Below are 24,347 nucleotides of genomic sequence, written 5' to 3' on the forward strand. Positions count from 1 at the left end.
GTTGGTGTCTGACTCCCTGGGAGTTTCTTCCTTTTCTTGTTCCCAAACACATTTGCCAAAGAACTCCCTGGAGATGTGCTCAGTGTTAAGCAGACATGTGTAATGTAATGCATGTATTCAGAAACCATTAAAAAAAAACCCGAACCCTCCGTGCTTTATCTAAGCTCATCACAGTCTTTCTCTCACATGGGGGATATAGGTCCTTCATGTCATGTCCTAGTATTGTTATAAACAAAAGTCTTTAAAATGTCTTTTTCTCTTCTTTCCTTTTATTATAATGGGAAAACTGCTCTTGTATTCTGCCACATGAAAGTAGATTTGCCTTCATTTGTGGCCATGCTGATTACAAAGCCTTGGAGATCTTTAATTAAATCGCTTGGGTTTTGTGTATTTCTTTCAAAGAAAACCATCAAAATAGCATTTGTGACTCATTACAATTATAACAGCGATGCTATCGTGTTTGCCTTCTTATATTACTTATTTTGATCAAAAACGCTGCATGCCACGCATACCTTTAGCAGCTCGCGGGTGTGCATCCCTCCTGCACCGGGAAGGCGATGCTCCCCAGCAGCGCTGAGGCATGGCTGGCCTTGGCATCCGCCAAGAGGAACCGAGCACATCTCTAGCTGGTTTATCACTCTGCTGAAAGCCACGAAGTCAAGACATTTTACACATACTCAAAGCCAACACCTACAAGTGACTGGAATAAGCACAGAATTTATTCTTGATATATCTGTATCATTGGGGTGTCCTGAAAGCTGTTGCATGTTGCATTCAGTACACTGGTGCTGACCTGCCTTGCTCAAAATTGCTCTCCAGAGGGTTTACCTCTTGCCTTTTCCCCTGTTTTTTTTAAGAGCAACAGGGCCCTGGCAAGGTAATTCAGTGTCTGCATTGCCTTCTCTGGCCCTTCAGCCCACCAGCTGAAGTAACCAGCTATATCGACCGCAGAGCCCCTGTTCTGCTGGAGATCGTTGTACGTGGGCGCCTGTGTTAACTGTGCTGAGTTTCTTGCTCTCTGGTTTTTTTACCCCCTCTGTTACATCAGTACAATGCAACCTTTTTAGACCAGGGATGGGGCTCATTGACCTCTGCAGGGACACTGCATCCCAGCAGATAACTGGTGCCACGACAGCCCCCAGCAAAGGATAACATCAGAGTTGCAAGCTTTCTGGGGAGATTAATCCCACCAAAACTAGCCATGCCCTATGACTGTCACTGTGAGGAGCCATCCCGGCTCCTGGGGCACAGACTTCTTCTTAAAGACAGAGGTTACTGTGGAGAAAGACCAGAAATGAGAGCAAGGCTTTGAAGGGCTCTATGATGAGGATGAGAAAAGGGCTATCTCCCACCCGTGGTAATCTGGGACACTTTGTGGGTTATATTTTAAGGGCAGACATGCCCTGAGTTTCACTCCTTAAGATGGGATCAGGACATTCCCCTGCTGTTGTTCCTAATGAAGTTGCAGCAGAGGTCCCTCTGCTTTTGCCTGAGGTTCTGGGTAGGTCTGGCTGCAAACGGGGTGGACCATGAGGGCTTTTTAAGAGAGGACAGGGATGGAGTTGCTGACTCCCCAGCTGATCTCACAGGTCCTACCTGTGGGAGAAATTGCAGAGGGGTTTCATGACTATGCAGGCGCGGTTTATCAAAGCTTGATAACCACATTGCTCATTTGTCCATAGTCCTTGCAGGACTCCTCATCTGTGGTGGCCTCAAAAGCCACCCTTCATGTGATCATGTCCGAGTGGCAGGGGGAAGCGACACATCCCTTTTCCCACTGCTGCTTCCACTTGCTGGGGCTGGGGAGAAGGCAGTCCTGGCCCCAGTGCTGTCGCACTGATGATGATTGCCACTGGCACGTGTTTCCTCGTGTTTGGTTTCCGATACTGCGGGACATCCCTGCTGCCTGGCGAGTGGCATGTGGGTATAATCAGTCTCAGGCAATTTATTTTTACTACCCTGCGTAAACACTGTGCTGAAATTGTCACTGTGATTTAGGAGGTGCCAGATTTTTCTGTTAGTGATTTTTTTTTTTCTTTTTTTTTCTCGACACCTTCCACTCCATCTCTGGAATAACACTTCACAAGCAGCTTTCACCAAGGCTTTCCCCGGTGATGGGACATGTCATTGAAGTCTGAGCTCTGCCTCTCCAGCCTTCCCTAGGCGCTTTCTTGGAGACTGTAAGAAGAAGAGACAAAATTACCTTTCTTTTTTGCCCAACAACCATTTTATGTGCTGAAAATAGAAGTATCATTTTAAATGAGCCACTCAGAGAGACATAATCACCCAAATACAGATGAAATCACTTAAAAATTTTGAAACTGGCAACCTCATATATTTTAATTATAGACTACAGTGATATTCTGCTGAAAGCAATTATGTTGTAGCTCTTCCCACACACAGGCAGTCCCAGTTGTGCTTCACAAAGACCAGCAGTTAAGCATATAAGGCATCATGTATGGGTTTGGTTTTTTTTTAACATCCATTTTTTTCAGCACTTTGAAATAAGGCAAGAGATTCAATGTCTGGACATGGCCTTATTGCATGTATGTGGGGTGCATTTAGGTAGGCGAGCCTAGGTGCGTTGATTGCAGCAGCAGAAACACGTATCTGCTGCGAGAACAAGTTTTTTCCCCCCACTTTTTGAAAGGCCTCTTGTTTTTGCAATGAAAATGGCCGTCCCTGCTTCGTCAGGACTTTTTAAACTTGCCACGGCCAGAAAAGATACTTCTGTTTAAAATCAGAGAAATGATCCACTAAAAAGCTTCAAATGAAAGATATCTATTTCACCGCGTTGGACTGGCCAACAAGCGTGGCTTGCTGAAATGTGGTTGAGACACTCAGATACAGTTCATGCTACTGATACCCCTTGCTCGCCCTTCAAAATTAGCCCAGATGAATGGGGCCTTTTGTAGTGAGGAAAGAAACGGGCAGAAATCACAATAATCTCTTTCTAGCCAGGCTTCTGTAGTGCGGGGTGAGTCAACGGCTCTGCCTGGTGCTGGAGAAGAAGGAAAACAGCAATTTCTCAGCGGTTTCCCTGGCATGTTGGAAACTGAAGGCGATCTTCTCACACGTAGCTCATTGCACCTCAGGCTGGTCGCTCCCGTTGACTCAGTTCCAGCCATTCAAGGGCCACGAGGCTGTGGAGCATGAACCACATCCTTCACAGCCCAGCACCATGGCTGAGCAGGTTTGGCCCAGCCTGGCACGCTGGTACACCTCGGTGGTGGGAGGTGGCGAGCATCTTCTGGCTTTGGAGCACGGTGGCTTTTGACTTTTCCATGCACACTTCCCAAGCCAAAGCCTTTGCTCTCAGTGAGAAGTTTTACTTCTTTCCTGTTATTCTAAAACTAAGTACTTTGCACATTTGGGAAGTATTATTAAGTAATAGTCTGAGTGACGGTCTGTGGTTGGAGTTAATTTCTTCCAGTTCTCGAAGTGTCTAATTACACTTTCTTCAATGCTAACTGTACAGATTGTTTCAAATGTGCAAAGACCTCTTGTTTAAATTAAAAAAAAAAGAAAAAGAAAGAAAAAAAAAAAAAAAAGAAAGAAACCCCTCAGTTCATCCATCCAGAACGCAGGTCTGGGACTAGAGGCATAATCCAGATGTCTTCTGACTTCAACACCCTTCATGGTTCTGTACATCTTCCCCCCAGTACCTTTGAAAGAATAAAAAAACAACAAGCCAGATGCTACCTGGTGTAAATCCAGATCATCCCTTTTATACAGTTCCAATATTCCCCACCTTAAAGCTACATCTGTCTTTAACTTTGATCCATGTCAACTGACGAGATGGTTAGGCAGATCCAGACAAGCCTGTGCCCCACTTCACTTGCGATCCCCGTGGTGAGGATGCTGTGCCTGGCTGCCTGGTACTAGCCCAAGGCAATGCCAAGTGAAGTGGGCACTGGGAAAGGGCTTCGGGCTGGTGTGTTTCACCACAGGGTAGGAGAACATACATGGGATCTCTGGCACGTTAGCTGAAAACATCCATTTGGCAAGCCACCATAATTTGGTTGTGCTTAGAGATCGTTTGAGCCTTCCTTTAATGGTTGATGGAAGAGCAACACAGCTTTTACGTGGATACATCTCTCAGAAGGAGAAATTCCCTTTGGAGGCACATTTCTACCTCTTTGCTACGGCCACTTTTCAAAAACAAACACATCCTGCAGCTGATTTTTCTGATTACAGTTTAAAATGCATTAGGAGGGCAGCAAGGGGGAGAAGAGAGGGACAGAGCCACAGGTGGGGCTGTGAGAAAAGCCAGCGATACCCATCGCCCTTCGGTGTCCAGGGGACAAGCTCCGGGAAGGCACCAACAGCTTGCTGCTGCCGATGACCTTCACATCAGCCTCAGCTCAGGCTGATCACAAGTTCTTGGTCGGTCCTTGACGCTGGCCATGCTCAAAACGAGGGTTCCATGGTGATCAGATCTATTTCCCGTTGTCAGATCATGAGGGGAAAAATAACACGGAGAGTTGGGAAGAGGGGGGTGAGATGGGCATCCAGCTCACGGCAACGCACGGGGCTTTGCTTTGCGTGGGTGGTTTCACATGACAGCACGGGCTGATGCTGCTGATGTGTTTGCTGAGTTCTCTAAGGGATGGACACGTCCGATTGGAATGGTGGCCTACAGGACTAGGCATGGTATCCTTCCAGACTGGGCAAGCTCACACTGTGATTTATTTTTCTTTCCTGGGCTTTGTGACTGAATCAGACGGGAGAGAGGAAGTGAAGGTTTGTTCTTTCTAAAGATTTATTTCGTTACATCTGCAACAAGTCAAGAAGAGAACAGGGTAGAAAGGCTTTTGGTTTTGGGCCTGGAACAAAGCTCAGTACTTGAGATAAACAAATGGGGGGAAAGGAATTATCAAAGAAAGAGCTGGCCACAGACTTTGTTATGAGCTTTACTGTAACAAGCTGAGAAATTTTGGTAACTTAAACCAAACTGAAAGCGGACCGGACTTGCAGGGTAAAAGGAAAAGCAGATGATTGAGGTACCTCGAGGAAGAAAATGTTCTGTCTGCCTGCCTGCCTATCTGTCTCTCCTACATTGCTCGTATATGTAGATACTTGATATGGAAAATATCCCAAGCTTTGGATTAGAGGACCTAGCAGATTTCTGCAGTGTGTGAGTTGTCCTGCCATTGACTTTGATAGTCATGAACAAGCTCTGTTGACTCATCCATCAGATGAAGTAGTGGTGCTCTATTCATTTTTACAAGATACAGAATGTGAGACAAAACGTAGGTACTGATACGGCCAGGCACTGTGTACCGGTGTGTTTTACCTGCCAAGGGTGACGTGTGATTACACACACAGCCAGAAACTACATCTACACACAAGACTTGTCTCTGAGTTGGCTGCAAAATTTTCTGGTCTTCTGTTGCAAGTGATCTTTGAAAAATGTTGCAGAACAACAACAATACCTTGTCCAAGTTTCTTTGGTAAGCAGGTGTTAATGATTCCTACCTAGTTCTGAGGCCGGTGTAGGAGCTGAATTACTTCGCGTAGGTCAGCAGAGGTGGTAAAAGATAAGAAAAGATCTGAGAGATACTGTGTTTGTGAAAAAAACATAATTTATTTTTTTTGTGGGGAAAAAGAAAAAGGAAGGGAGGGGGAGGAGAAATGATGAAACCTTCATTTCTAGAGTGTTAAATTAACAACAGCAAAAACCACTCAAAAGAACAAACTGCATGTTAAGTAAATTTAAAAGAATTACTATAAAATGAATGCCAGCTTGCTTTCCCAGTGTTTGCAAATTCTGAGTCACCAAAATCCCTTATAGCACCTCCTAAAAAGCTTTGAGGAGCGTGCCGATCGCAGCTTCCCTCCGCTTACCCTTAGGACCACCGTGTCCCCCTTCAGGAGGCCGGTGCCTCAGGCTCTCAGCAGGAGATAACCCCTCCAGAAGGCAGCTCACCCCACCGCAGGTCCCACATTCACCAGTTACCTGTGCTGAGTGCTCTTTATCTCACTGATACCCTATCAGCCCTGTTCAGGGCAAGGCTGGTGAGATAGCAAAGTGGCACAATTAGCAGTAATTAGCCTAGTGAGGAACCTGTTCTATGGTGGTTCCTGAGATGGAGCAGGTCCATGTCTCCTGGTCCATCCAGAGAAGCTGGTGGGGTTGGGTGGCCATTGGCCTGGTAGCCAGGATGGGGTTTGTGCTGCCACATCCCTGTGCATGATGGGGCTGCGTTTAGGGGCAGAATCCCCAGGCAAATGAGGGGATGGTGCAGGTGCCTTCACCCTGGGGTGGGAGGGTGTGTGGGATGCTCACACCTCCACATGGGTGCACAGGCAGCCCACCCCATGGCATTGTAGAACCATTGGTCTTACTAAAACTGGCCTGGCTGATCTTGCACATGATGCTCCATAACCATAAAGTACCTTGCTAGGACCTGCTGCTCCTCGCTGGGACGCCTGGGATGAGGAAATCTTGGTCTGGTGGCAAATTCAGAGAAGTGAAAAATGTGAGTCTCTCTAGTACAGTGATACTGGGGGTTTCTACAACAGCAAAGCCCTAGAGATGACCCAGCAATCAGTACACCCTAGAGAAGAAGAGGGGAAAACCTCACTAAAGGTGAGGTTTGGGATATTTTGGGCGCACGCAGCCTGATTTGCATGGCAGTCTATCTTGATTGCCCGGGGCTGGAGAGGGTCACCTCAGTTACTTGCTCCAAAAGCTGGCCTTGCCTACACTCCTTAAGCACTCACCCTTGAGGTGAGGGTTGTCCTGCCTCCAACCCACAGCTCAGTCCTGCAGCGTGGACATCCTCCCTCCTCCTGCACGCACACAGCTCACGCATGATTAAAGCCCCTGTCCATGACATCTCCGAATTAGAGGCTTGGCCATGACAGTCATTGGTGCTGCTGGCCAGAAACCTGTAAAGCAGAAGGGAAATGGGTTTGGTGGCAGAACTACAAATACTCAATAAAACACAGCTTGTTTCGGTGCTTTTTTATGTGGTTCTGCGATGACTTTTCGTCCCCTAATTCACAGCAGAAGTCAAGCAGAGTGTAGTAGAGATTGAGCATGAATCCTTTGCGCTTGGTTAATGGGAACAATTACAGAAGTTTCTTCTTTTTCTTTTGCCAAGCTGCGATATGAAATCATTTGCTGGGTTCCTGTTTCCATGGAAACAATTAGTTTCATACCCTCTTTCATATTACACACCAATGAAGTGATTAACTAAATGAAGGCCAACACTTCGTAAATGTATTGTCTCATGCAATAATCAAGTAGCTACCAAGTACCACAATTAAATGCACTTAAAATGCAATGAAACCAGCTCCATGAAACGCTTACGAGTGTGTGAATATTTACTGAGCTGATACGGCACATCATTTACGAGCCAAAAATGCCAACAATACCAAACGTGGGTGTTTAGGTGTTGCAGCACTTACTGGCTTTTGAGCAAAGCCTCATTTTCTCAAAGGAGCTGGTCACCTTGAGCCATCTCCAGGAAAGGGTTTAGGGACCTGTTGTGTGATGCAGATGGACTTCAGCTGCTGGCGGTGCCGAGGGCTGCCTGCCAGCCACGGGTCCATCTTGCAGGCAAAGGGTGAGCCAAGGGCAAATGACTTGCAAGACCTCCTAGCCCTGTGGTTACTGCGCTCACAGGGACGTGCCTGGTCCTCAGCCTTTCTCCAAGGACTCTCTACATATTTTCTCCTTAAAACAAAATATACAAAGAGTCCACCCGGCATGGAGTGGAATTCAGGACTCTGCCCGCTCCCTCCCAAGCACATCTGGGAGCCTTTCCTTCGCAGAGCTGAGCAGCTGCACGGTGAGAGAGGGAGGGAGGACAGGAGGGAGGGAGGGAGGAAGGGAGACTCCCATGCTCTGCCACAGAGGAAAGCGAGGGCTGAAGTCGGAATTTAATTCGTGGATGCTGCAGTAGATGGCTCAGCCCGAGGCTCTTCCGTGGGACAGGGACAGGACGGCAGTGAGGTGCAGCCTGGGCTGGGTGATGGGCAGGGCCGACTTCCCAGACTTCAGACTTACAAATTCAGTTCTGAAAATGAACCACTTGCTTAAAAGGCTCAGTAGGAGCTGGAGTAGCTTGTTTTAATGAGTAGTTAGGGAGGAATTCACAGTAAAATCCTCCATATTGGACCCTGTTTCTTTGTTTCACTGGGCAATGGATTGGAGTCTTCACTGGTACCAGCCCTTAGAGAAAAGGAAATTACATTTTCCCCTTCATTCACAAAGGATTTATACACAAGCAGTTGTGCAAAAAATAACAACCTGATTTCAGTTTAGCTACTTCAGAAAATCAGAATTTTGCTTGGAGCATTCTCTTTTTTTCCCCTTTCCCTCTCTTGAAATACATCCTGGGAAGGCACTGTGATGCCCACAGAAACAGTCTCTCCCTGTTCCTGACAGTCAGCCCACGTTCAGTGACCCCTTCCACAGCTATTTCTTGGATGAAGCCAGTTAGTTGGCCCTTCCAGACAAATGCAACAGAAATTTCACAGTGACGCTTCACATGAAATCATTTTTTGACCATAAATCCCAAGGATAACTTTTGCACAGGGGTGAATGCTTCATCGATGTGTATGAGGACCCTAGCTATCTAGTGCAATGGTATTTTCTGTAACCCTTTCTACTGACAAGCTAGCAGGTGGTGAGTACCACAACATGGCACAAAAAGAAATGTTCTGTGATGGATGAAAGCCATAGACAGTGCTGCAGCTCCATCCACCTGAGATGGACACCCATCTACTTCCATCTGACAGAGCTGTTTCTCCCCTTCTCCTACATGCTCCCCTGCTTATTTATACTTTCCTTTGATTATACCACAGCATCTCAGCTGCAGCTCATGCTAAAAGCACTCTTGTTGCCCTACAAAAGGGTAAGATGATGCCTAGTAGGGCTGGCTGCCTTACCAGATCCGTCCTTGGTCCCATTGGACCAAGCTGCATGACCAAGGACCAAGGGTGCAGAGCACGCATGGGCCACCCTCATCCAGAAGACTCTGAAGCTGGGACTGCATCTGTGCCTGATGCATGTTTGCATGCAAACGACGCAGATGGGCAGCAAATCTGGAGAGAACAGGCTCAAGCCTGCACTTAATGGCCAGCGTAAACATCCCCCTGAAAGCTCTTTGCAGAGCCAGCCTCAACTCTCCCTCTGCCATTCCCCACTCCCCTTTCGCCACCCAACCTCCTGACCTTGCAAAAATATGTCTCTGAAGGGTCAGAGCTTGGGCCTGGAGCAGATGCTGATGCCTGGGATCAGGGGTGGGTGGCCTGAGGGCTGGACAGTGCAACATTCCTGTGCAGGGTCTCCGGTTGAGATAAGGCAGCCCCATGCTGTGATTTACTCCAAGGAAGCAGAGTCTGAGTCAGTCTTGCATGTTCCCTGGCAGATTAGGCAGGGGAAAGCCTTTAGAATAAAAACCTTTTAATCTGTCAGTAACAATTTTCTTTAGAAAAACATCTGATTATATATAGCTAAAAGCACCATGCTGGTCTGGACCACAAGCCATCGCTCCCATTCTCCAAGCCCAAACGCACTGGAATTTACCAGGGACTGAGATCATTTATTTCTGTTTTGGTTAACCCTGTGCCAAATCCTACTGGTTTTTCAATCTTCTCCTGGTTGGACTTCAGTAGCAAAGGTGAGACAAAGAGCAGCAGCACTTCCAAGTAAGAAGAGCCCACATGAGATGCTTAAATTTCAGGGCTTAGGGAGGGTCAGGGCTTTAAAAAAGGATCAACCTCTCCCCCACCAAGGTGAGCATACACCTCCTAGAGCCAGCAACTCCAGATGCAACTGTTTTGGGCCAGCTGGGAAGAGAGCAGTGAATGCTAAAAAACAGAAGAGTGGCCTCCATCCCTCAACACCCTCGCTGAAAGCTGGTATTGGTGGCCTTTCTCCCCTAAAACTGCTCTGTCGCAGAGACTAAAGAATAGATCTGCAGTAGATCACCAACAGGTTCTCTCTTCTGATGGGGGTGTTCGAGTTTGCGATTGCCCCACGCAGCATGGGTGCTTCTAGGTTTAGACAACAGGTAAACCAAGGTTTTAGGATTGCAGTTCTGGGCTGGAATGCCTTATATCCAATCTTTTTACTCTTTTTTTTTTTATTATTATTGTAATCTCAAAATTACTGTCTCTACAGTATTTGAAAAGACATAACCCATCCACAAAACAGCTGGCTGGGATAGAGGGTGTGAGTTCCCAACCCAGAGACCCAGCAGTATGGAAAGATAACACAGACAGAGCCTGAATTCTCTCTCCAGGGGGAATTTCTTCATGCAGTTTGATGGGAGGTTGGTGTATGTGTCCCCACCAGCCCAGCCTGCCATTTCCTTCACTTAATCCCTCACATTCCCACCGTGCTGCAGACACAGAGCCAGGGTCTGGGGAAAGGGGAGAGCCAGCCACACCAGTATGCGATCCCCTGGCCAGTCTCCATGGAAGGAGGAGACCTGCAGGAAGACTCTTCCAGCCCCATAACTCATCCCCACTGGAGTGCAAATATAACTCGAAGGCTCACAGCTAAGAAAAAGTGAAGATACTCATGGATAAGCATGGCTGGCGTGACCACCAGGAAAGCTCTGGACTGTGCACAGTATGACCACAAGATAAGCAGCACGTGCATTTGCAGAAACAGATGCTCTTGCAGTAAAAGCAACGCTGCAGCTAACGCCCTGCCTCTGGTCCCTCTACACCTGCCGTGCTGGCCCTTGGGACACCCAGTCCAGATGCCACCAGCCCCAGTGAGAACTTGGAGCTACCAACCAGCCACTTTTCCAGATGCAACTGGTTCCTCCTTGCATCCCTCTGGCTTTGCACCAGCTGACAGCTCAAGAGCCTTGCCTGGCCAATGTGTTTCCAGCACTGGTGGGTAATTCTTGAGAAATACATTCAGGGAAAGAAGAGTCTAGATTAGTCTGAATTATGACTCCACATCTAAGGTCACACTGAGGATATGACATCAAACCTAAGGCTGACTTCTTTTAATATATAAAAAAATGTTCATCAAGCAAACAGATGACTTTGGAATTTGAGCACTTACTTCTTTTTCCCCATATACTTTCTTACGCAATTTCTTCTCCCTAGAAGAACACCAAGTTCTCTTCTTAGTTTTTTAAACAAACCAAAAGAGGCAATACTAATAATCTGGTGCACAGCTTGCAACTGTTTCTTTTGCTGCTGCAGTGAGGACCACAAATGGTCTTAACCCTATCTAAGGAAGCTCATTTAACTGAATCAGGTAACAAATAGAAAACATACAGTTTATGCAACAGCATGCAACTAAGAAATCTTCCCTTGGCAAAACAATAGGGTCATTGTATTCCCCATCTGAGAAGTCGGTAAACTCCTACTAGTCCGGGGCTGTAATGAATTAAAGGCTTTTCTGCAGCAGATACAATTGCTGTTCGTTACTAAGAAAAGCAGGCTGTCTGGGCATCTGCAGCGCGCTAAATGCAAGCGTTCATGTTCCCAGCATAGTTAAAACTTGCAAAATAGCAGAGAGGAAGGTGATTACCAGGCTTGAGTGACTCAACTCTCTGCTGTCGTCTCCCATTTCGTAGGATATTATTTCTCAATAACACGGTAGCAGGAATGCTTCTAGACAAAACAGCTGCTGCTTTGATAGCGGAGCTTGGCAACCTGGTGGGATGGACACAAGCGCACTGACAGCTCCTCTGCTACCTGGACTATCAATGTTCATGGTTGTTGGACTCTGTCCTTGGAGGTTTTCAAGGCTCAGTTAAACAAAGCCATGGCTGACCCAGTCTAGTGCTGGTGATGGACCTGCTTTGAGCAGAGGACTGGGCTAGAGCCCTCTGAGGTCTCTCTGGATGATGCAGATCCCTGCTGAGGCAGTGGCATCAGGACAGTAGGATACAGGATGGGGTATCAAGGCACCAGAGTTGGCTTTGGGCAAGGAACTAAATCTTCCCTTGGCTATATCTCCAGCTCTAGTCAGTCAGCCTGGACAATATTGGATGTACACTCCTCGTTTGGCTGGAAGGGCAGAGGTAGAGGGCAATAGGTATGAGACATTTCCAGCAGGCTCTGCACCACTACTGGAAAGCTGTAGATATTTGAACACCAGAAATGGTTAAAACTGATCTGTTAGCACTTCTGATATGCCTGTAGCAGCAATTAAGGCTTACTGTGAGACAGAAGAGATCAAATCCCGGTGGTGGAAATTAGGAAGTGAAATGCCAAGAACAATAACTAGAACAATGTCATGAATTTCCTCCACCACAGCACTGAAGGAGGGTGACAGGGAATATTTTGATGGGCCTAAATAATTCAGAGCATTGGTTTCACTTAGGAAATTCCAACTAAACATGTTTGATGCTCGTGTTTTGTTTTTAAATGTTAGTAGTGGTTTGAATTGTTACCAGGGGCACGCATCATTGGAGCAGATCCTGGGCTCCCATCTTGCTGCTCCATGCGCTCCAAACCAGTAAGCAGCTTAACAGAGCTGGGGAGAGGGAGCCGAGACCTGCGAAACTGGCTTTCTCCTGCATCCCCTTTCCCAGAGCGCACACATACCATGTGTCATGTTAAAACTGGATGCACCTGCTAGAGGAGCTGTGTGGGGGCAGACATTATGCACTAGTTATAAATCCTTAGGCTATCAACAGCCTTTAGTAAACATTTGGACAATCCTTCCTACCTCTCGGTCGTCCAAATATTTGCATCATGCAGGGCTGCTAGCCGTTTCCTGACATGCTGCATATCTAAGAATATCCTCAGATCGTAGGTCGGTTCCAGTGTGCCGTGATGGATAGTCTTATTGGATGAAATAAATGTCCTGGGGAGAAAGAAAAAAAAAATATCTGTGTCCTGATAATATATCCAGGTCAGGATGGAATGAAACAGCTTGCAGTCATGAATGGTATTTTTAGAGAGCTTTTAGGATCTGATCTGAAGCACCCAAGGGTTAATGATGAATAGCCCTGAGCTCAATTAGCGGGTGTACTTCCCTCGGTGACTCGGACCACTTTGGACCAGGCTCTTGGAGAAATGGTTGAAGATGCTCCTGAAAGCTCTTCCTTCCTGCTGTGCTGAGCACAGGGCTGGAAATAGCCCCAGCCAACTTCGGATATAAAATAGGAGCCTGCTGCACCAAAGCCGGGTTTGGCAGCTCTTCCTCCAGACCAGAGCATCTCCCGGGTGAACCGCGGGAGGAGACCACTGCAATGCACAGGGTTTGTAATCTGTAAGCGAACCATTTAATGCAGCAGCGTTGCCAAACAGAAACAAAAGTTTTTCTTTTTTTTTAATCTTAATGCAGGTAGAGGAAAGCAGCCTGGACTCTACTTCAGTAGTTAATAAGGTTTAGCAGTTAATTGGGTTTAGCGGTTAATAGTCTTAAACACAAAACTTGTGGTTTGTGATTAAGGCTACTGTGCTAAATAACAAAGTTTGGAAGATTAAGCCTTGCAACACAGTAATTTTAGTTTTCTACTCGATACATGACTGGTACTTTATGGCTAAATATGCACTGTAAAAGCCAGTGGATTTTCTGATAGCGTACTAAAGGAAATAATCGACCCACAGCTTAACTGCGGGATTAAACTGCTTAGGGTGTAACGTGGCTTTTCCACTGCAACTTCAGCTCGAACCTTTTGTTTTAATCTTCTCTTCCCTCTCAGTAAAACCACCAAAGCCACGATAAGTAAAAGCAACGTGGCTTGCTGTCCTGCGACAGCTGAGACGGAGGGTGCTGTAAGCGCTGTTTCTAATTGCCATGTGGGGGTAACCCATGCAGAGGGTTTGCCCACCCCCAGGTGATTCCCCTCTGCCACCCCTACATCCCCCAGTTTCTCCAGCATCTCCTCTGCCTGGTCATCACTTCCTTTTGGGAAGCCCAAAGCTCCGACCCCTCTTGGGACAGACTAAACAACATCTGCAAAGTCGCCTCTCTCCCCCCCCCAGCCCTCCCCGGGGAAAAGAGCCGGTCCCAGATGGACAGGAGAAAGCCGGTGTCACCAGGGAGGGCAAGCGGGGCTCCCGGGGGGTGCCGGGGAGCAGGGATGTGGCGGAAGCATAAAGCACCTGTTGGGAGGCTATTTAGGGATTAGCCAAGTGCTGACAGACAAATTGGCAAGATTAATAAGAGCAATCAAGGCTGTGTGGGCTCGAGTTGTGAGCTGACATTAATGTGACATCACTTTCATCTGCTTTTGCCTCACACCGCATAGCTGGTCTGCAGCATCATTAGTGCTTCTAGAGAGAAGCACGGTTGGATGGGGGCTTGGGGGGGAGGTGGTCTCGGAGCATGTGTACGTGGGGGTGCGTGGGTGCACACGTGTGCGTGGTGGGGTAGGGGACAGCCCTGTGTGCCCGTCCTTAGCTGGTCCCCAGCGCGGGCTGCCCGCAGTGACCAGCGCAAGGTCCCTGCTACAGGGCAGGCACCAGTGAGGGGCTGTGTGGTTGGGGACCCCTGGACCCCCTGCCCTGCTGACCCTCACCCCCAACATACACAGGGCCTAGCTGGCTCTAACAGCACAGGGTTACTTTTGGTGACATTTTCTCCAAAGCCATCTGCTCTACTGGGTTTGGGTTTTTTTTTTTTGTCCCGAGAATCCTTCCTACAGAATGGCTGAATGTCACTGGGACAAAACAATGTTCCCCCCCCCCAAAAAAAAAAAAAGGGGAGGGGGGCAAAGAAAAGCATAATTGAATAAAGGCTAATTCCAGGTGTGAGGAGAGAACAAAGAAACTCCTCCTGGTTTCACTAAGCCCCATGCTGGGAATCTCCCCTTCCCACAAGGTTTGACCCCCTAAGGATATTTTTAAGGGAGAAAAAGCTGTTTTCAGAGCACTCCTCTGCCTCCCAAACCTGGCAAGAAGTCCCCTGCAGCTCTAGCACAGCACAGCCATTACATGGGGAAAAATTTGGGTAGGGTTTTTGCATTTTCCCATTTTTCCTTTGGTTTGTTTTATTTTTTTAATCCCTTCCCTGCTACATTTTCACTCACCCCAAATTTTTTCCCATCCCCTTCCAACAGCAACTTGTTTACACTCTGATTTTCTTTGTGCTTGAGTCAATGAGGAATCATAACAGTAGTAAAACATCTGAACATACAAATCCTCCAGGTCCGCCTGTCCCTGCAGAAGAGGCTCCTTCACCCAGAGCTTTTGCCCACAAAAGGAAAGTGTTGAAAAGGAGGGAGATGCCAAACGCTGCGCACACATTTGCTCCCAGAGCTCCTGGGGGGGAGAAACCCGCTCCCAAAGTGGATCCCTCCGTGCTGGGAAATTATCTAGTAGGGGCGGGAAAAAAGTCTGTAAAAATCTGATCTTTTTAACTATCGACAGTTCAAGCATGCCAAAGCAGATGGGGATAGAAATAGTGGGGGAAGCAGGAATAATTTTGGAGAGAGGGGGTTTTGTTAAGAAAACTAGGAGACTGACGCCAAAGTCAGATCCTGAAATCAAAGTAATGAGATGGATAGCTGCTTCCCCCCCAAAGAAAAAAAAAACTTCTGTTTTTTTCTTTTTATGTAAATTGACTAATTGATTCATGCTTAGTTAGCATTTAAAAGGACTGGAATTATATTATATATAATTATCATTTTTTACCATCTCAAATGGTAAATTACATGGGGTTTTGAAGCAAATTTCAGGTTATGCCTGGCTCCACCCGGCAAGGACAAACCCCTGAGCACAGCCGATGTTTGTCCCCCCGTACAGCTGACATTTTGGGGGACATGCCCCGTTTGCCACCGGGAACCCCTCTGCATCCTTGGGGGGTGCTCGGGGAGGGCGAGCTGAACGCCCCCTTCCCCTGCCCTCCTCCAGGAGCCCAGGGCTCGTTTTCGTTGTTTTTTACGGCTGATTCTTAGAGATGCTTTTCACTGCAACCCTCCTCCATCCCTCCCCACCACACCGAGAAATGCAGCCCTGACACCGGAGGGAAGGGGCAGCACAGGGTTCCCCAAAGAACCCAAATGTCTTTCCACTAAAAATAATAATTTTTTTAAAAAAAGTCGTATTTGCTTCCAAAAACTGATTAGGTTTAAAATACACAGCTTAGACCAATCCGGCAGCAACATCCCGGGCATTCAGTGGTCTGTTTGTAATCTCAGCCTTTTTCATTAACATAAACACTACTTCAACAAAAATATACACGGCCACCTACTAAGCCGGTGAAGCAAACGCGGAGCCGGTCGCGCCGCGGGGTTGAGCCGGGTCCGAGGGGCGCGGGGCGGCCGCGCTCCCCGACGGGCGGCGGGACCGCAGCTGCGCGGGAGCCGGTGCTCAACCGCGGTCCCGGTCGTGTCCCTGCCCCGGGGGGCGCGGGGGGTATCCAGAGCCGTCCCGCACTGCCAGTTCCCCTCTCCGGGGAAAGATGAAGGGAACAATAAAGCATTGAAGGAATCCCCCCTGGGCAGAGGGGTGCCGGGCCGGTACTCCCGCCGTTCGGCGGCGCCCGGGGCAGGGCTGGCGGCTGCGGGCAGGGCTGCGGACAGGCAGCGGGCAGGCAGCGGGCAGGCTGCGGGCAGGCTGCGGGCAGGGCTGCGGGCATGGCGGAGCGGCCGGGGCGGCAGGTACCCGCGGCCCCGACGGGGCAGGACGGGCAGCGCCCGCGGCCACGCTGCTCTACCCGCAGGAGCCGCTCCCTCCCGGCTCAGCCCAGCTTTCCAGGGAAAACTTGGGTTGTCGATGTCTCATTATTGGTTTTGCAGGAAAATAATTTCCCTTTTCGTACTTGCTTTCTTGCGTTTGTTTTTTTTTTTTTCTCTTTCGTGCTCTCTCTCATTCTCCCCTTTCCTGCCGTTCTCTTTTCTTTTTTCTTTCTCTTTTCGTCTTTCCCTTTTTCTCATTTTTCCCTTTTTTATTCCTTCCTTTCTCTACCCCTTTCTCCTTTCCTTCCTTCCTTCCTCCCTTTCATTCTGTCTTTCTTTTTTGGTTTCCCTCTTTGTTTCTTTTTCCGTTATTCTCCCCTCCTTTCTTCGTCTTTTTCTCTTTTTCTTTCCTTTTCTTTCTTTCCTTCTTTCCAGCTTTTCCTCTTCCTATTTTTTCTCTTTGCCTCTATTTTTCTCTCTTTCGTTCTTAATTTTTGTTTCCCTCATTTTTGCCTCTCCGTTTCCCTGTTCCTCTGTTTCTTTCCTTCACCCTTTCTCTCTTTCTCACTCTCTTGCTTTTCATGTCTGTCTTCATTTCTCTCTTTTTCTCTCCTGTTTCGCTCTTTTTCATATTCTCTGTCTTTCTTGTTACTTCTCGTTCTTTATCTCTTTTTCTTTCTCTCCTTTTCTTTTTTCTCTCTTTCTCTCCCTATGTCTTTCTTTCTGCCTTACTGTGTGTAGTTTGGTCTGTTCTTTCTTCTTGCTCACTCTCCTGTTCTCCCTCCTTCTCTCCCCTCCAGGACACACACACTCTCTATATACCCATGGATCTATTTCAGTGTTTGGGGGCACTTCTATTTTCCGGGGCTGGGGGACAAACCAGACCCCGGGCTCCGCTCCAGTCCTGCTCTGGAGCCTCTTCCCGATGTAAAGAAAATGTCCTTTCCCACCATGCCATGCCAATGTCACAGCTCGCCTGGATTTAGTTTAATCCCCGCCGTTTGACCCTTACCGAGAGGGTTTGAACACCCCCGGGGGTCGGACCCCCTCCCTCCCAGCGCCGGGCTGCGCAGACACGTTTCGAGCGGGTTTAAGGGCTCAGCACCGCGCCCCGACGGCACCGCCCGTGGCTCGCCCCGTCCCACGCGTGGCGGGGGGGGGGGGGGGGGAACGGGCGGCCCGGGGCTGCCTCTGCCCCCAGCACCGACAGCTCCGCCGGCCCCACGGGAGCCCCACTCCGGCGGGGGAGACGCGGCTGATGGGGGACAGAGGTCCCCGAGCCCGCGGCGCTTTGCATGAAGCGCTCGAATTCAATCGTTTCCAGAGGGGAAACGAATAATCCTGCGAGAAAAATTACTGTGCTGCAACCCAAGCCCTCGGGCAGCATCTTTCCTCGCAGGTAGACCGCAAAATCTGCTGGAGAAGGTGATTTGCCTCCAGTGCCTTGGCGGCCAGGCAGAAATTCCCTCATTCATCGATTTTAAGGGGGTTAGATGTAAAATGATTTTGTATATTTTAAGAACTGGAATTTAAGGGAGATTAAGGGCGCGGAGCTGAGGGTGCTGTGAGAAACGCGCTGGGGCGGTTTGTAATTCAGTGAGCGACTCTGAAAACAGGAAAAGCAAAACCATTGCTGGATTCGTTATTCGAATTTTTCGTGAGTTCTACGCCAGTTTTGATGGGGTTATTTTACAGATTTCTTCCCCTTTCCTCCCCGGCTTTCGCACACGCACATCCCCTTCCCCAAGAAACCGAGATGCGCAAGGGGAGGGTGAATGCGTCCGTTCCCGTTATCAGCCCGATTCTCGCAAAAAGCAACCGTTTTGCTGCAGAAATCGGTTACCGTCGGGACATCACCACCAGCGCTGCGGGACGCCTTCCCACCTTGGCTCGGGGATTTCAAGTATCCACTGAGCATCTTTCCCGGGAATGCCAACCGACCACGCTGTTCCCCGCAGAACATTTTTTAAAGCCCCCCCAAAATCGCTTATAATATTTAACTAGGGACCTGTTGTGCAAAAGGGATCGTTTTGCTAGGCGCTCTGCTGTTTTGCTAAGGAGGTGGGAAAGATGATTAACCAATTTTTGGTGTCTTTTAACTCTCCACCGGTAACTGCGAAGGAAAGGGGGTCACGAATCTGCAGCACCCCGCGTAGTGTGGCTCCACATCATTACTTGGGTGTTTACTTATTTAAAATAATAATAATAATAACGATGTGAAACAGGTTTTGCCGGGGCAGCTTCCAAGGAAAGGCATCCCTAGGTCTCTGTAAGGAGGGGAGCAGGGAGAGAAGAATTGCAGTTATTTATAGCGGGGATTTTTCACAAAAAACGCGAGTCCCGAACCCCCGCTTTGGGATGGGGAAGGGGGGGGGAATAGAATTTAGATACGGGATTTATTCTAGAAAAAAGGTTTAAAAAATCAGGAGGTTGCCCTGGGACACAGGTGGTGGCTGTGCGGGCTGAGCTGGATCTGGCCGGGAGGTCCCGCCGGGATGGGCAGGCAAAGCCCACTGAAGCCCCTCCGACCCGGGCCGGGGGCCTTTGCCTTGGCCAGTGCAGTCCCCCCCTCCGCCTGCCGCGTGCTGCCCCTTATCCCAGGGGCTGCAAGGCCGCTCTGAAGCCCAGTCCCTCTCCCTGCAGCAAAAAACTCGGGGAAACGGCCCACGGGTGAGTTTGGGGTTTTTTCCCCCAGAGGGATGCTCCAGGGGTCCCTCCAGCGAAAGCCGCTTTTGCAAGCAGCGTGGGAGCTCCGTGGGCACAGCCCAGAGGGACAAAGCCCGTCTGCTGCACCAGGACCTTCTCGCACGCCAGGACCCTACGGGGGCTTTCCTCCCCCGGGCAGGTACCTGGGTGGGCCGGTACCTCCTGGCAGGTCGCTGTCACGACCCGGAGATGGTGCCAGCCTCGCCCGGCCCTCCCGGAGGAGCCTTGCCCTTAGCATCCTTCGCTGGCAGCCGCTCCTCTTGTCGCATCCCTCCCCACGGGGGACCGCCGCGTCCTGCGTGGATGGCTCTGCCACCGCAACCCCCTCTCCCCACTCTACAGTTGACAAGGCATAAGGGGTGGTGGCTGCGGGGGACCCCAGGGACACTTGCCCTGGGCAACCCCCGGGTGCTGGCACCCCCTCCTCCCTCGGAGCCGGGTGATGCTCCTGCCTCAGGAAGGACGGTGCTACACAAGGTTCTTTTTCCTCCGAGGAGCCCACCCGCAGCACCGGGGACCCACTGGGGGCTCCGCACGGTGGCAGAGACCGTGCGAATCCCCCCCGTCCCGGGCTTTTCCCCTTAGGGATCCCGCTGCCTGCACCCCCGGCCCGGGGTACCTCGCCGCAGCCGGGCGGGCCCCCACGTCCAGGCACTGCTGTGCCCCGGGACTGAGCACCGAGGGCCAGCACAGGGAGGCCAGATCCTTCCCCAGACCCGGCGGGTTTGTTTTTTCACATCTCTCCGCGATCTTTAGTAGACGAAGCCGCCAGCTTGGCTGTTACTCAGCCCGGCAATATACCGTCCCCGCAGGGTTTAGTACCCGTGGAAGAAAATAATCCTTTTCTCCTTGATTTGGGCTATTCCGTTTTAACTTCTCGCACCTCTCCGTGCAGACGCGTTTTGCGTGATACCCCGAAACTAGGGGGCCGGGGGCCCTCGCCTGCCCGCCGCTAAAAATTACGCACACACACCGCTCCTCTAGCATCGGCACGTCGGTGCGACTTCGGCGGGGTTTTGGTTTAAAGTCGGGAAGAAAACAACGAAAATGTTCAGTCAGCCTGGAAATAAGGCTGAGCCCCGGGGCAGCCCCTCGCGCTCCCCGTCTGGAGGGGGCTCCCCGGCCCGGCTCGGCCCGGCCGGGCTTGTCGCTCCTGCAGCCGTCGGGGGCTGGAGGGGATTCCCGACCCCAAAAAGCTCAGCGGATCGAAATGTTTTTCCGACCTCGCTGTCCCCATTTCACCGCTAACCCGGGCTCTGGGGCTAGAAAAGCTGGAAATGGCTACTAATTTTATTTGCACGCCACACTGCTCTGCCAAGGAGCTGGGTGGGGTTGGGGGTGTGTGTTCATTCCCAAGGGTCCTCTTTGGGGTTCGGGGGCATCCCCAGCACCGGGCCCTGTCGCTGGAGGAGCCCCCAGGGAAGAAAACTTGTCCGAGAAAGCATGGATGTCTCAGCAATGCCAGCCTGGATTTACCTCTGGATTGACACCTGAATTTACGATTCGAGCTGTCTTTAAGGGCGAATTTGTTGAGGGATGGCCGGGAGCATCCCTCGCCTGGTCCCAGCTCTACTCCGGCTCAGCCCCGCTGTTTCATCCGGTACCCAGGTCGCTCTGAATCCCAGTTAGTCCAAAAGCATCCCTCCCCCCTCCACCCCCCCGGGAAACCTATCCGCCCCTGAGCAGGGATGTAAATACTTTGATATTTTCAAGATCTCTGTGGGAAGCGATTGTGCCTAAGTGGTAGCGCTCGGAGCTTATTATCGCTGGAACCGATTTGTATTGCTGGGACTGCGTCCTGCCAGAAAACTCCCAAAAAATCCAGCGCTGAAAAGGGCTGTAAATTCCTGTGCTGCAATATTTCATCGAAGGACGTCATGGAAAATGTGGGCTGGGGGGGGGGGGGGGGGGGGGGGGGGGGGGAGCAGTCTCGGGACGGGCAGAGGGGGGGAAAGGGTGACAAGGGGGGGGACACGTGTAAGATTTTTCCTTTTTTTTTCCCCCCTTTCTGACCAAAGCCTGAACTTCTGCCTGAGACACGACGGCTGACAGCCAGCCCGCACCTCCCCGCAGCCGCCTTAGGTGCTTCGGCAGCTCCGCTTCGCATCTGCTCCCGATTGCGGCTTCTTCTTCCCTAAAAGCTCCCGCAGGTCCCGCTCGGAGCCGGCGGCCGAGCTCTGCCCGCGGGGGGTGCCCGGGGGCCGGGGCTGGGCTCTGGCTGCCACCGGGAAAGGGCCCGTCTGCCACCGGGCACACGCACACGCACACGCGTGGGGCAAAGAGTTGCCGTGTGATGGACTCGCAAAAATGGTTTGGGGGTGCGTGTGTCCCCCCAGATCCCACTTCTCCCTCGGTCCGTTCACCCCCCGACACCCACCCACCCCCAAGCGCCTATGTCCCCAGCCTTGAGCCCCTCGCTTGAACGTACCCCCTCGGCCTTAAATAAACCTTTAGGGATCGTTTTGCTACGGATTTGGAGCCAGCGGCCACGGGGATGGTCGCGACTTAAAGAAAAAAAAAAAAAAAGAAAGAAAAAACAACAAAAAAAACCCCAAACAAACAAAAAAAAAAAGAGCCGAGGGAAAAGGGATGGTGCTGGGCAAGAGGGAGGCGGGGGGGTGGGGTGGGGGGGTGTCCTGCGGGTGGTGTTAATGCAAAGCAGGGGCAGCGGGGAGGGGGACATGAGGCGGTCACTCCCCTCGCCCTGGGTGGTCCGGGATCGCAGGAACACCCCGGCCCCTCTCCGAGCAGCACCCAGCCCGCCTATAACAATACCACCTATATACATTTCCATACTCGGATTACACCCGGCCTGGTTGCAAAGTTGACTTCACTTAAGCAATTAGCTAGTAAAAATACCTTCGGCGCAGGAAAAGGAAGAAAGCTCGGATTTGTCTATTTTTACACAAAACACTGCCGAGTTTCGGGGGGGGGGGGGGTGGGGGGGTGGCGGTTGGGAAGCGTGGCGGGGCTCGGGGGTGGTCGCGGGGAATATGCGGGGCCAGGGCGGCAAAACGGGCTCCAAACGGTGCCAGGATTAGCAGGGCTAATTGCTCTAGATGATCTTTTATTGTCGTCTTCTCCTCATTTTTTTCCCCCTTCCCTGCATCTCTCCCCTGCCGGGGGTGGGGGGGGCAGTTAGGCCACCCAACCCCCCTTAACCCCAGGACAAGCGGGTCCCGTCCACCCGCACACCATCACCCCCCTCGAATATCAGGCACAGCACGGCTTCTCTTCCCCAAGCTCGCCTTTCCCCGGTTCAGGGGCTCGGTGTAAAACCCTCCAACCTTCCTGCTATTCCCACGGCAAGGCCTATAAAACCCGCAGCGATATATTTCCATTTTTAACGTTTGCTGGCTATCATAAATATAGAGGAAACCAAACCTTCGCACTCCAAAAAGATACTGCGAGAGGGGGAAAGGGGCACTGGTGCAGGGGCTGGTTGTCTGTGAAGGGGAATGGTTTGATTTCCACGGAGAGGTTTTGGGTTTTGTGCTCGGAGATATTTTATTTCCTAGTGGAAACGCTGCCGGTGGCGACGGTTTTGAACGCGGGTTTTACAGGAGCTCTTTACGTTGTGTTTCGAGCTCATCCCCGGGTGTTTTGGGGACAGATCGGGAAGATTCAGTCGCAGAGAGGTGTAAAGCAAAGAAACCTACCCTTCTGGCGTCTTGGGGAGGGGGGGGATGCTCGGGGAATTCGATGCGGAGCAAAGCTCAGGGTCAGCGATGCCCTCCCTCCACAAAAATAAAAAGAAATACAGCGAGGAGCGGAGGATTTATTCTGAACCAGCTGCCCCGGAGCTGTAAGCAGCCAGGAAAGGTGATCACTTTCCGAAAAAGCATTTTGGTTTTTTTTTTTTTTCCCCCGTTGACGAGCAGCCACCCCACTCCGCGCTCTGCTCCGCGGCCCCGGACTGGAGGGCGCAGCGGCCGCCACCTCCCCCGACAGCCCGGGCAGCCCGTTCTCCTCTTCCTCAAAGGAAAAGCTCCAGAAATAACTCCCCCACCCCCTCTCACCCCCTCCTCGGCTACCTGCCCCTGGCCTGGGGTTCGTCCAGGGCTCTTCTGTGCCTGTCCCTGTCCCCAAAGCCTCCGTCCCCCCCCTCCCCCCCTTGCCCCGGGAACAGGAGGGCCGGTGCTTTCGGCAGGATTTATTTTTCGGAGAGGGGGCAGAGGATGGGAAAGGGAAAGAAAGACGGGGAGGAAGGAGAAAAAAAGGAGAAAAAGAAAAGCCCCTGATGTGGAATCCCTCTTGGTTGTATCACAGATGTGACAGGCGCCCCGGAGGCTGCTCACAACTGCTCGCGAATAACGCGGAGGGGAGTTTGGAAACCCGATCGGTATCTATCTTTCTTTTAAAAGGTATTAAATTGTCATTAAAAACTTTAAAAGCAAATCTGGAAGACGGGGGGCTTGGGGGGTGTCCCCCGCTCGCTGTTTGTGCAGAGGGTGCAGGGGGCCGGACCCACAGCACTGCGCTGCGGCCTGCAGCGGGGCGGGGGCGGGGGGGGGGGGAAGTTTTTCTTCTTTTCTTTTTTTTCTTTTCTTTCCCCTTCCTTTCCCTCTTCCTTTCCCCAGTCTTGCAAGGGAGTACTCTGCGGCAGCCAGCAGCCCTGAAAGCTCCTGCAGCCGTGCAACCCGCCCTGCCGCCCCCCGGAGCGCAGGTTTCCACGCGCGGTTCACAAGAAGGTGACAAAGGTTTCAAACGACTTACCTTAAGTGACAGGTCTCCTGACGGGACGAGGTTCAAAAGGGTGTGTTTTTTGGGGGGGCAGGGTAAAGAAGGGGGTCTTTGCCTCCCTGCCTTCCTATTCTCCTTCCCCCCACCCCTTGTGCGTGCCCGTGGCACCCGCCGGAGCTGAGCACCAGGCTCCTAGGATTCAACTGCAAAACTTCAGCACAGATTTATATCCACCCCCCCGCTAAAAAAAAAAAAAAAAAAAAAAAAAAAGCCCAAAACACACCCAGCCGAAAAAACAAACCGAAACACCAACCCACCCTCATCCCTAGAGCAGCCTCGGAGCAGGCGAGGGGTCCGACGCCTGCTCTCATCCCCGGCGCGGCGGCGCAGGCAGAAAAG

At 50.8% G+C, this 24,347-nt stretch overlaps 1 long non-coding RNA gene across 3 annotated transcripts; it reads right to left on the reverse strand.

Annotated features, from left to right (window-relative positions):
* Nucleotides 1-330: 330 nt before the first annotated feature.
* On the reverse strand, nt 331-24,347 carry LOC121098137. Of its 3 annotated transcripts, none has more exons than XR_005831185.1 (4): nt 24,266-24,347; nt 12,659-12,796; nt 6,727-6,894; nt 331-2,178 (listed from the first exon to the last, which is right to left on the reverse strand). It is a non-coding gene; the product is annotated as an uncharacterized LOC121098137 (long non-coding RNA). The 3 variants fall into 3 exon arrangements; XR_005831183.1 differs by lacking the exon at nt 24,266-24,347 and adding an exon at nt 23,982-24,130; XR_005831184.1 differs by lacking the exons at nt 331-2,178; nt 24,266-24,347 and adding exons at nt 5,611-6,453; nt 23,982-24,130.

Source organism: Falco naumanni, chromosome 15 (assembly GCF_017639655.2).
Source record: "Falco naumanni isolate bFalNau1 chromosome 15, bFalNau1.pat, whole genome shotgun sequence".
NCBI lineage: Eukaryota > Metazoa > Chordata > Aves > Falconiformes > Falconidae > Falco > Falco naumanni.